Source organism: Chiloscyllium plagiosum, unplaced genomic scaffold (assembly GCF_037043375.1).
Source record: "Chiloscyllium plagiosum isolate Xiang-an unplaced genomic scaffold, Cpla_swu_hap1 HiC_scaffold_39, whole genome shotgun sequence".
Lineage (NCBI taxonomy): Eukaryota > Metazoa > Chordata > Chondrichthyes > Orectolobiformes > Hemiscylliidae > Chiloscyllium > Chiloscyllium plagiosum.
The window spans coordinates 76,146,327-76,160,838 of NW_028270177.1; the positions used below are offsets into that span (position 1 = coordinate 76,146,327).

Genomic DNA, 14,512 nt, shown 5'->3' on the forward strand with positions numbered 1-14,512 from the left:
CACAGGGGCTGTAGGAATACACTGTGGGTGGAAATCAGGAATGCAGAAAGGGTACAAGAAATAGCCTCGGCAGAGAAGCATAAGGAGAATCCAAAAGTGATTGTATAAATATATTAAGAGTAAAAGAGTAACTCGAGACAAAATTGTGGCCTTTAAAGATCAAATGAGGTAATTGATGTGTGGAACTGAAGGATATTTGCTAAGACCCTAAGCATTTTTTTCACTCCAGAACTTACTGTGGACTAAGACTGGGAACTCAGGGAACAAGAGGAATACGTTAGACCACAGTTGGAGTTCTCTGCAATTCCAGTCTCCCTGCTCTAGGAATGATGCTGTGAAACTAGAAAGTGCTCAGAGAAAATTGACAAGATGTTGCCAGAGTTGTTGCTGAATATTTTCCCAGGAGCATTGGAGACTGAGGGGTGACCTGACAGAAGTTTATATAAACATGAGGGGTATGGATAGGGTAAACATTCAAGGTCTTTTCCCAGGGGTTGGGTAGTCCAAACCTAGAGGGCATAAGTTTAAGTTTAGAGGGGAAAGGTTTAAAAGGGACCGAAGGGACAGTTTTTTCATGCATAAGGTGATGCGTGTATGAAATGAATGGAGAGAGAATGTAACAGATACTGATACTATGACAACATTTAAAAGGTATCTGGATGGGAATATGAAATGTAATGGTTTAGTGGTACATGGGCCAAATGCTGGTAAATGAGATGGATTTGTTTAGATCTTCTGGTCAGCATGCACGAGTGGGACCGAAGAGTTTGTTTCCATGCTGTAGATCTCTGTGACTTGAAAAGAGTGCATGTTGTAGAAGAGGTGGTGCTGGAAGCTTTAAAACACAAAGTTATGGAAAGCCCCAGGACCTGATCAACTGTAAGACAGGTGATGCTCGGGAAGAAATTGAGGAGCCCCGAGCAAAGGTATTTGTACCATTGACAGCCATGTGAGATGGGCTGGAAGATTGGAGGGTGGAATAATTGACAGTGTAGGAGGTTTTCTAAGATTACAAAGGGATCTTGATGAGTGAATGGGCTGAAAAACTGTAGAAGGAATTTAATTTGAATAAATGCAACGTAATAAATTTGGTAAAACAAACAAAGGTAGAGCTTATACAAGTAATGTTCGGGCCTCAGTTAGTGTTTTAGAGCAGAGGGACCTCCGGGTTCAGGTACATAATTCTTGGAGCTTGCATCACAGGATGGATAAGGCAGTGCTTGGCATGCCTGACTATTGCTCAGTCCATTGAGTGTAGGATTTGGGACGTCATGTTGAGATTGTACCGATATTGGTGAGGCCTCTTCTGCAACACTCTGTCCAGTTCTCGTCGCCCAGTTATAGGGAGGATATTATTAAGCTGCAGGAGGTTCAGAAAAGATTTACCAGGATGTTGTTGCTGGGTATGGAAGGCTTGAGTTCTGAAAAACGGCAGGATAGGCTGAGTCTTTTTTCACAGGAGCCTGGAGATTGAGAGGTGACCTTATAGAAGTTTATAAGATAATGAGAGATATAGATAGAGTTAACGGTAGCTGCATTTTCCCCAGGATGGGGGAGTCTCAAGACAAGGGGCCACATTTTTCAGGTTAGAGGAGAGAGATGTTCAAAAGAATGACATAAGGGTCAAATTGTAACACAGAGGGCGGTTTGAGTGTGGAATGAAGTTCTTGAGGAAGGGGTGGATATGGGTACAATTACAACGTTTTTCAGACATTTTGATAAGTACGTGAATAGGAAATATTTGGAGGGATATGGGCCAGCAACAGGCAGCTGGGATGGGTTTAGTTTGAGATTATGTTTTCTACCAACGAAAGGGTCTGTTTCCATGCTGTACAACTATGACAAGAATATAGTTTTGGTCCATTTTTTGAGAAACGCTGTGATGGAATGCTAGGGAACTAAAGACTAGTTGTCAGTGATGGGTAGGTTGTGGAAGTGATTCTGCCAGGCAGGAGTTACATCCATTTACAAAGGCAAGGATTGATGAAAGCTAGTCAGCACAGTTTTATGCGTACAAAGTTAGGTCTCACTGACTTGTTTGCTTTTGTTGAAGTGGTGACCATACATTGTCTACACTAAAGTCAGCAGGACCTTTGACAGGGTTCAGCATGATATACTGGTTCAGAAGGTTAGATCACATGGGATCAGGGAGAGCTAGCCAACTGGATACAAAATTGGCTTGACAGTTGGAGACAGAGGGTGGTGGAAGGGGATTGTTGTTCAGACTGGAGGCCTGTGACCAGCGGTGTGCTATAAGGATCGGGGCTAGGTCCACTGATATGTATCATCTACAGAAACGATTTGATTGAGAATATAGGAGTCATTGTTAGTAAGTTTGCAGATGATCAAATTAATAGCGTCGTGTGCAGTGAATATGGTTATCAAAGGGGCTCTTGAACAATGGGGCCAGTGGACCAAGGAATGAAAGATGCAGTTGACGTATGGTGTTGGGTTTTGTTGAGACAAACCAGGGAGGACTAACACAGTTAATGGTTTGGCCCTGGACAGTGTTGTCGAACAGAGAGAGACCAAGGGGTGCAGTTACATTGTTCCTTGGAAGTGACATGGCAGTTGGACAGGGTGGTGAAAGCAGTATTTGATGCACTTTCCTTCATTGTCCAGAGCTTTGATATGAATTGGAGACATTTGTAACATTGTCCTAAATATTTGCCTTAGGCAGAGGAGGCTACGGATTGACCTTATAAAGGTTTATAAAACCATGCAGGGCCTCAGTAAGGTGTAAAGCCAAGGGTAGGTGAGTCCAAAGCTAGAGGGTATAAACAGGAGGTGAGAGAGCAAGGATTTAAAGAGGGAGCTGAGCGGCAACATTTTCCACAGAGGATGGTGCATAGATGGAACGGGCCGCCAGAGGAAATAGGAGAAATGTGTACAATTACAACATGGAAAAGACATTTGGGGAGATACATGGAGAGGAGAAGGTTTGAAGAGATAAGGGCCAAACGCAGGCAAATGCGACACGTTTAGTATAAGAATCATGGTCAGCATTGATGAGTTGGAGTGAAGGTCCTGTTTCCGTGCTACACGACTCTGTATCCAGTTAAAGAGGAGGAGGCTACCGAGATAAGACATGTTGTAGACACTGAAGCAGGTTACAGCGATCGGGATGGTAGGCTGGAATGCAGTACGTTTCAAATTAGTGAAGTGACTATAAGGAAGGGAGGAGGTTACAAAAATAGCAACTGTTATAGGATTTAAAATATTATTGAAGACATTGGTCACCAAGATATGACATGGATTCAGTGTTGCAGTGTGGTTAGTCTTAGTACAACAGACCTTACATTATGGGCAGTGATTGAGCCTGGGGTATGTCTGTATTGTGCTCCCCTCTGGCACTATATCCATGTCATGTCTAGTTAGCCGATGTTTGGAGCCCTCTCATTGCTCTCTGCTCTGTGCACTGTGAGTGATCTTACCTTGCTGCAGGATTTATTGAAGGCTCCAGATCTCCCTGTCCTTTGTCTCTCTGGCTGACCAACCATCTTCAATGTGATGATTGACGAGACACCCAGTAGTTGGGAAGTCTATTGAGTCAGGACCTTCCTGAGTACGTGTAGGAGACAAAGAGATGGACAGAATGGGAAATTAGACTGATGCTGTGAGGGTTACACATGGAAAATGGCACGATGTCCCACAGAGATCTGGAAAATCTCAGTTTCCATCCCTGGCCTGTGCTGCTGCGTCTCTCGGGAGTGGAGAATTCTGTTGGCTCAGGATCTGGAGATCCTGAGCGAGAGACACTGACAGAGGCAGCAATTAGACCCACACAGTGAGGGATACCACATGGAGTGAGACTGAGTGATATCACCAGAGTGCAGCAAGTTATCAAGATCAAACAAATGTGTCGGAAGAACGGGTTTAGCTACATGATGCACTGGTGTCAGTGTTCAGGGATGGGCAACCATTGAGCAGGTGAAGTGATGGCGGAGTGATATTATTACAGCACGTATCCAAAACCTCAGCTAATGTACAGGGGAGAAAGGTTTGAATCCCACCATCAGAACTGGTGGAATTTGAAATCAATAATTTTAAAAATAGCAATTAACAATCCACATGTAAGTATGACACCATTGCTGATGTCCAAAAAACCCAAACACTTGTCCTTCCGAGATGGACATCTGCCCATCCTAACATGGTCTGCACTACATAACCACAGCAAAGTGTTTGCTTCTGAAATGGCTGAGCAAGTTACTCAGCTCAATGGCAGCTAGGGCTGGGCAAGAAAGGCTGGTCAGCCAGAGACACCCATATCCCATACCTGATTTTTAAAAAAATAATACATTAGGATGGACCCACTGGAACCGTGCTGGGAGCAGTGTCCTGGCCAATCATGTCGGTAGGTTTACGGACAGCGCTTTAAACTGACAGAGAGGATGCAGGGACAGTGTTCAGGTGAAAGGAGCTTTCCAAATCCAAAGAGAAAATGTGAAGCATCGGAATTTGGCTGAAGACATTCAGAAAGGAACCGAAAGGGACAGAGTTTAACTTAACCTGTACATCAGCGAATAGGTATGTGACAGGACATTGTGGGAAAGAGTAAATTATGTCTTTTTTTTTTTGCATGGACAAGGTCTCTTCAATAAGGTCTTTGTTTTTTGACACAGAGATAAAAGAAATTTAGACACCAGGGAGACGTGGTTACAGGGCGAACAAAAAGTGAACATAAGTATTAAATAGCTCACAACCTTGCAGAAACTCAGGCAAAATGCGCAATGAGAACTATAATGGATAACAAAGGCATTACAGAGAAAGCATTTGGCCGCAGATCAAGAAGTAGATTCGGAATGTAAATTCTGGCTACTACTTGCCAAGGACAGAAAAAGTAGAACAGTTTTAGCCACTGAACCACATTTCATTGCACATCATTGCATTAAACAGGAATTAATTGGAATTTTTTAACAAAGATATTGTGATAATTTTGGGAAACATCAATATTTGCATAATTTGGGACAATCACACTGACAACAGTGATAGTGGAAGGGGAGTACAGATATTTTATTTTCAGTGTTTCTTTGAATAACACATTGTGTAACTAGCTAGGGACATAACTATGTGAGATCGATGGTTGTGTGATGAAACTTAGAGAATGAGTAATGTCACCTGGAGAGATCCTCTGGGAAATTGTGATAAATTGCAGTTTAAAGAAATATAAAGTTTTAGAGTGAATCACAGAAAGGACAAATTACAATGAAAAACAAAAATAGCCAATTGCGTAAATTTGACAGGAGAAGTCACCAAGGTAAACAGGCTAAACAGACTGGAACATGTGTCTGTAAATGAACAGTGGAAAACATTTGAAGGAACAGTGTAAATCACTCAAAAAAAGTACATTCCATCGAAACAGACAAAACCTCAACACGAAACTCACTCCTGTCCCTCACTCAGGACAAAACGGATCATCTTCGATTATGAGGCAAACCAGATCAGCAAAAAGTGCTTAAAATCCAGAAGTGAGAGCGTGCTTTAAGAGTAAGTTGTAAAGGGATCACAAAGGGTCTGCTCGCAGGAGGGGGGCAGGTGGAACGGGAATCATTGTCAGGGTTTAATGACGTGACAGGAACAGGGAGAGATGAAGATGCTGGAGGTGGTGAAAGTGGCCAGGGCCTGAACGGTGTTACAAAGCCAATACAGATTGCTGCAGCTGGAGGGGTTTGCAGAGGTAGGGAGTGACATTGGAGGGAGTCCACAACCACATCCACGTCAGTGGCCACAGGATTTTTCGTACACACTATTGACCATCCTCAGGCCATAGGATTACTCACACACAGTATTGACCATCCTCAGCCCACAGGAGCATTGACATAAAGTATTTACGAATTACAGGCCAGAGGATAATTCACACACTGTATTGACCGTCCTCAGGACACAGGATTATTCACAGATAGTATTGACCATCCTCAGGCCACAGGATTATTCACACACAGTTTTCAGTATTCACAGCGCACAGGATTATTCATACTCTATTGACCATGCACAGGCCACAGTATAATTAACAAACAGAAATGGCCATGCAGAGACCACAGATTATTAACACACAGCATTGACCATCCACAGGCCACATTATTACTCACACACAGTATTGACGATTCACAGGCCACAAGTTTATTAACACACAGTATTGACCATTCTCAGGCTGCAGGATTATTTACACACAGTATTGCCCATTCATAGGTCTCAGGATTATTCACACATAGTATTGAATATCCTCAAGGCACAGGGTTATTCCCACACAGTATTGACTATTTTCAGGCCACAGGCTTATTACCACACAGCATTGACTATCATCAGGCCACCGGATTAGTCACACACATTATTGAACATCCTCAAGCAACAGGATTATTCACACACAGTATTGATCATTATCAGGCTACAGGATTATCCACACACAGTATTAACCATCCTCGGGTCACAGGTTTTCTCACACACTGTATTGACCAGCCTATGGCCACAGGATTTTTGAACACACTGTCTTGAACAGTTACAGGTCACAGGTTTACCCACACACAGTATTGACTACCCTCAGGCCACAGGATTATTCACACACAGTATTGACCATTCACAGGATACAGTATTATTAACAAACAGTATTGAGTATGCACAGGCCACAGATTATTAACACACAGTAGTGACCATTTGTTTTAAAAAATTCTCAAGGTCAGGTTCGTAGGAGAGTAGTCTGACACAGAACAAACGACCAAGAGGCGAGTCTGCTAGAATATGAGCATTTTATTCCCCGCAGCGTCGCCACAACCAGGTCTCATACTTACAACGGGTCTGGCTTATACTCACTCTACATGTTACCGGAACTGGGAGCCGTCAGTACTCGTAGAGCGGTTGCCAACAACCCACGCTCGGCGGTTAAACGTAGCCCCGGAGCAGACTCCCGGGTCTGGCTTATACTCACTCTACATGTTACCGGAACTGGGAGCCGTCAGTTCTCGTAGAGCGGTTGCCAACAACCCACGCTCGGCGGTTAAACGTAACCCCGGAGCAGACTCACCGAACTGGAGACTTTTCCAGCTGATATACTCTTTTCCAGATATAAACATTCATGTGAACAGCAGAGCAAGGCTAAAAAACACATTCCATTCTGGTTACATACAGATAAGAAGATTCACACGGGGAGGTGTGTAATAAGATTCACACGGGACTAAGCAACACCTCCATTCCGGTTAGATTCACACATGTATTGGGACATAATTTTTAACCGTTTCACCACACCATTCAATGGCCACAGCCTTATTCCCGCACAGAATTGACTATCCTCAGGCCACTGGATTATTCCCACACAGTATTGACTACACTCAGGCCACATGTTTATTCATGCAGAATATTGAGTGGTCACAGTGCACAGAATTATTCACACTCCGTATTGACTATCCTTAGGCAAAGGTTTATTCCCACACACTATTGACGATTCACAGGCTACAGGATTATTCATACACATCATTGACCATCATCAATCCAGACGATTATTCACAGACAATATTGACCATCCTCAGGCCACAGGATTATTCACACAAAGTATTGACCATTGACAGTCCAAAGGATTAATTGCACACCGTGTTGACCATCCTCAGTCCATAGGATTACTCACATACAGTATTGACCATCCGAAGACCACAGGATTATTCACTCACAGGAATGACCATTCACAGCCCACAAGATTATTCACACAAGCATTGACCATTCACAGGTAACAGGATTATTCTCACGCAGGATTGAACAACCTCAGGCAACAGGATTAATCACACATCGTATTGATCATTCTGAGGCCACAGGATTACTCACTCACAGTTTTGATCATCCTCAGGGCAAGGGTTATTCACACACAGTACTAATGATTCACACGCCACAGGATTAGTCACACACATTATTGACCAACCTCCGGCCACAGGAATATTCACAAACAATATTCAACATTCTTAGGACACAGGATTAATCACACATAGTATTGATCATCCTCCGGCCAGAGGATTAATGGACAAACTTTTTGACCACTTACAGGTCACAGAATTATTCACAGACAGGACTCACTATCCTCAGGCAACAGGATTATTCACACACAGTATTGTCCATCCACAGTCCACAGTATTATTCACACACATTATTGAGCATTCACAGTGCACAGGATTATTCACACATAGTATTGACCATGTTCAGGCCACAGGACTATTCACACACAGTATTGAGCATTCACAGTGCACAGGATTATTCAACACTTTGTATAGTCCATCCACAGGCCACACTATTATTAACAAACAGTATTGACGGTTCACAGGCCACAGGATTTTTCGCACACAGTTTTGACCACCCTCAGGCCACAGGATTGTTCACACACAGTATTGACCATCCTCAGGCCAAGGGTTATTCACACACAGTATTGACGATTCACAGGCCAGAGGATTATTCACACGTGGTATTGACCATTCACTGTCCAAGGATAATTCACACACAGTATTGACCATCACAGACCACAGGTCTATTCACACACAATATTGAATATCCTCAGGGCACAGGATTATTCACGGTATTGACCATTATCAGACCTCAAGATTATTCACACACTGTATTAGCCAGCCTCCGGCCACAAGATTATTCACAACAGTATTGACCATCCACAGGCCACAGATTATTAACACACAGTATTGACCATTCACAGGCCACAGCCTTATTCACACACAGTATTGACTATCCTTAGGCCACTGGATTATTCCCACAATTTATTGACTACTCTCAGGCCACAGGTTTATTCATACAGAGTATTGCGCAGTCACAGTGCACAGGATTATTCACACACAGTATTGACCATCCTCAGGCCACAGTATTATTAACAAACAGAAATGACCATTCACAGGCCACAGGATTTTTCATCCACAGTATTGAACAACCACAGACAACAGGATTAATCACATAGTTTTGACCATCCTCAGGCCACAGGATTGTTCACACACAGTATTGACCATCCTCAGGCCAAGAGTTATTCACACACAGTATTGATGATTCACAGGCCAGAGGATTATTCACACGTGGTATTGACCATTCACTGTCCAAGGATAATTCACACACAGTATTGACCGTTCACAGACCACAGGATTATTCCCACACATTATTGAACATCCTCAGGCAACAGGATTATTCACACGCAATATTGACCATCCACACGCAAAGAATTATTCACACACAGTATAGACCACCCTAATGTCACAGGATTATTCACACACAGTATTGACAGTCCGCAGGCCACAGGATTATTTTCACACATTATTGACCAGCCTCCAGCCACAAGATTATTCACTCACAGTATTGACCAACCTCAGGCCACAGGAGTATTCATAAACAGTATTGAGCATTCATAGTTCCCAGGATTATTTAAACACAGTATTGACAATCCACAGTCCACAGAATTATTCATAAAAGTATTCTCCATCCTCAGGCCTCAGGATTATTCACACACTGTATTGACCAACCTACTTCCACAGGAGTTTTGAACCTACTGCCTTGTCAGTTTACAGGTCACAGGATTATTCACACAAAGTATTGACCATCCTCAGGCCAAGGGTAATTCACACAGTATTGACCAGCCTACAGACCCAGGAGTAATGAACACACTGTTATGACCATCCTCATGCCACAGGATTATTCACACACCATATTGACACTTCACAGGCCGGAGGATTATTCACACACAATATTGACGATTCACAGGCCACAGGATTAGTGACACACATTATTGACCATCCTCAGGTACCAGGATTATTCACACACGGTATTGACCATTATCAGGACACAGGAGTATTCATATACAGTATTGACTTACCTCAAGCCACAGGATTTTTCACACACAGTATTGACGATCCTCAGGCCACAGGATTTTTCACACACAGTATTGACGATCCTCAGGCGACAGGATTATTTTCACAAGGTATTGACCATCATCAGGCCGCAGGATTACTCACACACTGTACTGACCATCCTCACGCAACATAATTATTCACAAAGTATTGACCATCATCAGGCCACAAGATTATTCACACACAGCATTGACCATTCTCAGGCCACAAGATTATTCCCCCACAGTATTGAGCATTCATAGTTCCCAGGATTATTTACACACAGTATTGACCATCCTCAGTACACAGGGATACTCAAAAAAAATTAAACATTCTCAGGTCACAGGATTACTCAAACACAGTATTGACCACCATTAGGCCACAGGATTAATGAACACACTGTCTTGACCATTTACAGGTCTCAGTTTCATTCATACACAGTTTTGACCATTCTCAGGCTACAGGATTGTTCACAGACAGTACTCACTACCCTCAGATCACAGGATTGTTCACACACAGTAATGACCATCCAAGGGTTCTTCACACACAGTATTCAGCATTCACCGGGCACAGGATTATTCACACACAGTTTTGACCTTCCTCAGACCAAAGGATTATTCCCATACAGAACCGACCATCTTCAGGCCACGGGATAATTCCCACAGAGTGTTGGCCATCCTCAGGCCACAGGATTGTTCACAAATAATATTGACCAGCCTCGCGCCGCAGGATTATTCGCACACAGTATTCATCATTCACAGTTCACAGCATTATTTACACACAGCATTGACTGTTAACAGACTGTTGTTCACACAGAGCATTGAACAGCCCCAGTCAACAGGATTAATCGCACATAGTTTTGACCATTCTCAGGCCACAGGATTGCTCACACACAGTATTGACCATCCTCAGACCAAGGGTTATTCACACACAGTATTGACCATTCACGGGCCAGAGGACTATTCTCACATGGTATTGACCATTCACTGTCCAAGGATAATTCACACACAGTATTGACCATCACAGGACACAGGATTATTCACACACAATATTGAACATCCTCAGGGCACAGGATTATTCAGTATTGACCATCATCAGACCACAAGATTATTCACACACTGTATTAACCATCCTCCGGCCACAAGATTATTCACAACAGTATTGACCATTCACAGGCTACAGCCTTATTCACACACAGTATTGACTATCCTTAGGCCACTGGATTATTCCCCACACTTTATTGACTACTCTCAGGCCACATGATTATTAACTCACAGCATTGACCATTCTCAGGCCCACAGGATTATTCCCATACATTATTGACCATTCTAAAGCCACAGGATTATTCACACACAGTATTGGCAATCCTCAGGCCACTAGATTATTCACATACTGTATTGAACATTCTCAGTTCACAGGATTATTCGCGCACAGTATTGACCACCATACGGCCACAGTATTAATGAACACACTGTCTTGGTCATGTACACGTCACAGGATTATTCCCACACAGTATTGACCATTCTCAGTCCACAGGATTATTCACACACAGCATTGACCATTCAAAGAGCACAGGATTATTCACGCACAGCATTGACTAGCACACGGCCACAGGATTAATGAACACTCTGTCTTCAACATTTGCAGGTCACAGGATTATTCCCACATAGTATTGACAATTCTCAGACCACATCATTATTCACACACAGTATTGACCAGCCTACGGCCACAGGATTATTCACACACTGTATTAATCATCCTCAGACCATAGGATTATTTACACACAGTATTGCCAGTATACAGACCGCAGGTTTACTCACACAGTATTCACAATTCACAGGCCACAGGATTACTCAGACACTGTATTCACAATCCTCAGGCCACAGGATAATTCGCACGCAGTATTGAACATTCTGAGGCCACATGATTTTTCACACACGGTATTGAACATTCACAGGCCACAGGATTACTCTCACACTGTATTCACAATCCTCAGGCCACTGGATTATCCACACACAGTACTGACCATCCTCAGGACACACGAGTATTCACACACAATATTCAATATTCCCAGCCCACAGCATTATTCACACACTGTATTGATTGGAACACGGCCACAGGATTAATGAACACACTGTCTCAACCATTTACATGGTCACAGAATTACTTCCACACAATACTGACTATCTTCAAGCCACAGATTGTTCACACACAGTATTGAACATCCTGAGGCCACAGGATTATTCACACATAGTATTGACCAGCATACGGCCACAGGATTAATGAACACACTGTCTTGACCATTTACAGGTCACATAAATATTCGTACCCAGTATTGACCATCCTCAGGCCACAGGAGTCGTCACAAACGCTATTGACCACCCTCAGGGCAAATGATTATTTTCACACTGTATTGACCATCATCAGGCTACAGGAATATTCACTCACAGTATTGACAATTCTCAAATTACAGGATTGTTCACACACAGTATTGGCGATTCACAGGCCAGATCATTATGCATACATGGTATTGATCATTCATTGTCAAAAGGATTATTCACACACAGTATTGACCATCCTCAGGCCAAAGGTTATTCACACACAGTATTGACTATTCTAAGGCCACAGGATTATTCATACACAGTATGGCTGTCCTCAGGCAACATAATTTTTCACACAATGTATGGACCATTCTCAGGCCACAGGATTATTCACTTACTGTATTGAACATCCTTGGGCAGCAGGATATTTAACACACACAGTATTGACTATCCTTCGGCCCAACGGTTATTCACACACAGTCTTGACCACCATACGGCCACAGGATTAATGAACGCACTGTCTTGATCATTTACACATCACAGAATTATTTCCACGCAGTATTGATGATTCTCAGGCCAAAGCAATGTTCACACACAGTATTGACCATTCACAGGGCACAGGATTATTCACACACAGTATTGACTAGCACACGGCCACAGGATTAATGAACACTCAGTCTTCACTTTTTGCAGGTCACAGGATTATTCCAACATAGAATTCACATTCCTCAGGCTACATGATTATTCACACACAGTATTGACCAGCCTACGGCCACAGGAGTAATGAACACACTGTCTTGATCATTTACAGGTCACAGGATTATTCCCACACAGTATTGACCACCCTCATGGAAGAGGAATATTTACACAAAGTATCACCATCCTCAGGCCATTGGATCATTCACACACAGTATTGACAATCCTCAAGCCACAGGACTTTTCCTACACAGTATTGACCATCCACAGGTACCAGGATTATTCTCACTCTGTATTGACCATTATCAGGCCACAGGATTATTCACACACGGTATTGAGCATTCACAGTGCACAGGATTATTCCCACACTGTATTCACAATTCTCAGGCCACAGGTTAATTCATACACATTATTGACAATTCTACGTCTACAGGATTACTCACACACAGTATTGACCATTCACAGTCCACAGGATTATTCACACACAGTATTGACAATCCTCGGGTAGCAAATTTATTCACACGCATTATTGAGCAGCCTCAGGCCACAGGATTATTTACACACTGTGTTGACAGTGCAGAGGCCACAGGAGTATTCATACACAATATTCAACATTCCCAGCCCACAGTGTTTTCCCCACACAGTATTGACGAACATACGGCCACAGGATTAATAAACACATTGCCTTGACCATTCAGTACAAACAGTATTGAACATACACAGGCCACAGATTATTGATGCACAGTATTGACCATCCACATCACAAAGAATTATTATCACACAGCATTGACCATCCACAGGCCACAGGATTATTCTCACACAGCATTGACTATTCGCTGCCCACAGGATTATTCACTCACAATATTGACCATCCTTAGGCAAAGGGTTATACACACACAGTACTGACGATTCACAGCCCATAGCATTATTCACACAGTATTGACTGCCCTCAGGCCACATTATTATTCACGCACAGTATAGACCATCCTCCGTCCACAGGATTACTCACACACAGTATTGATCATCCTCAGGTCAAGGGTTATTCATACACAGTATTAACCATCCTAAGACCATAAGATCATTCACACACAGTATTGACCATCCTAAGGACAAAAGATCATTCACACACTGTATTGACCAACCTGAGGCCACAGGTTTAATGAACACATTCTCTTTACCAATTAACAGGTCACAGGAATATTGCCACTCAGTACTGACAATCCACAGGGCACAGGATTATTCTCTCACAGTATTGAACATCCTCAAGTTCAGGATTACTCTGACACACTGATGAAGGGCTTTTGCCCGAAACGTCGATTTTGCCTGTCCTCAGATGCTGCCTGAATTGCTGTGTTCTTCCAGCACCACGGATCCAGAATCTGGTTTCCAGCATCTGCAGTCATTGTTTTTACCTCGTACACTATTGACCATTCACAGTCCACAGGATTGTTCACACATAGTATTGTTCATACTCAGTCTAAGGATTAGTCAAACACAGTATTGATGATTCACAGGCCAGAGGATTATTCACACACAGTATTGACTAACCTCAGGCCACAGGTTTATTCACACACAGTATTGACTAACCTCAGGCCACTGGTTAATTCACACACAGTATTGACCATTCTCAGTCCACAGGATTAT

At 42.9% G+C, this 14,512-nt stretch overlaps 1 long non-coding RNA gene across 1 annotated transcript in view; it reads right to left on the bottom strand.

Annotated features, from left to right (window-relative positions):
• The window catches only part of LOC148138772 (uncharacterized), a 98,250-nt gene that overhangs the window by 65,144 nt on the left and 18,594 nt on the right, over positions 1 to 14,512 (bottom strand). The window contains exon 3 of the long non-coding RNA XR_015753776.1: positions 3,435 to 3,561. This is a non-coding gene — a long non-coding RNA (uncharacterized LOC148138772). The remainder of the gene's footprint in view (positions 1 to 3,434; positions 3,562 to 14,512) is intronic.